The following is a 261-nucleotide window of genomic DNA, read 5'->3' as shown; positions in this document are numbered from 1 at the left end:
CATGAGCCTCTCTTAGTTATCAACACCACTGGGAAATACTGCAGGATAATCGAGCCCACAGAAGCATCTCAACCGCTTTCCTACTGGGTCTCTAAATATACATGAACCTCATTTCCACAACCCATTATTTGAAGTAGGTAGTAGGACAGACAGGGAGTGCAAGACTATATCAGGTAAAAGTTTAAGATATTTTCTTTCTATATAAATCTCTCTGTTCCTAGGTGATTGGGATCCACATAAAATAACATTCATTTGTTTAAT

The sequence above is a fragment of the Ursus maritimus genome, unplaced genomic scaffold, assembly GCF_017311325.1.
Source record: "Ursus maritimus isolate PB19 unplaced genomic scaffold, ASM1731132v1 scaffold_21, whole genome shotgun sequence".
In the NCBI taxonomy this organism is placed as follows: domain Eukaryota; kingdom Metazoa; phylum Chordata; class Mammalia; order Carnivora; family Ursidae; genus Ursus; species Ursus maritimus.
The sequence above is the reverse complement of the archived record's forward strand: the minus strand, read 5'-3'. Positions refer to the sequence as shown.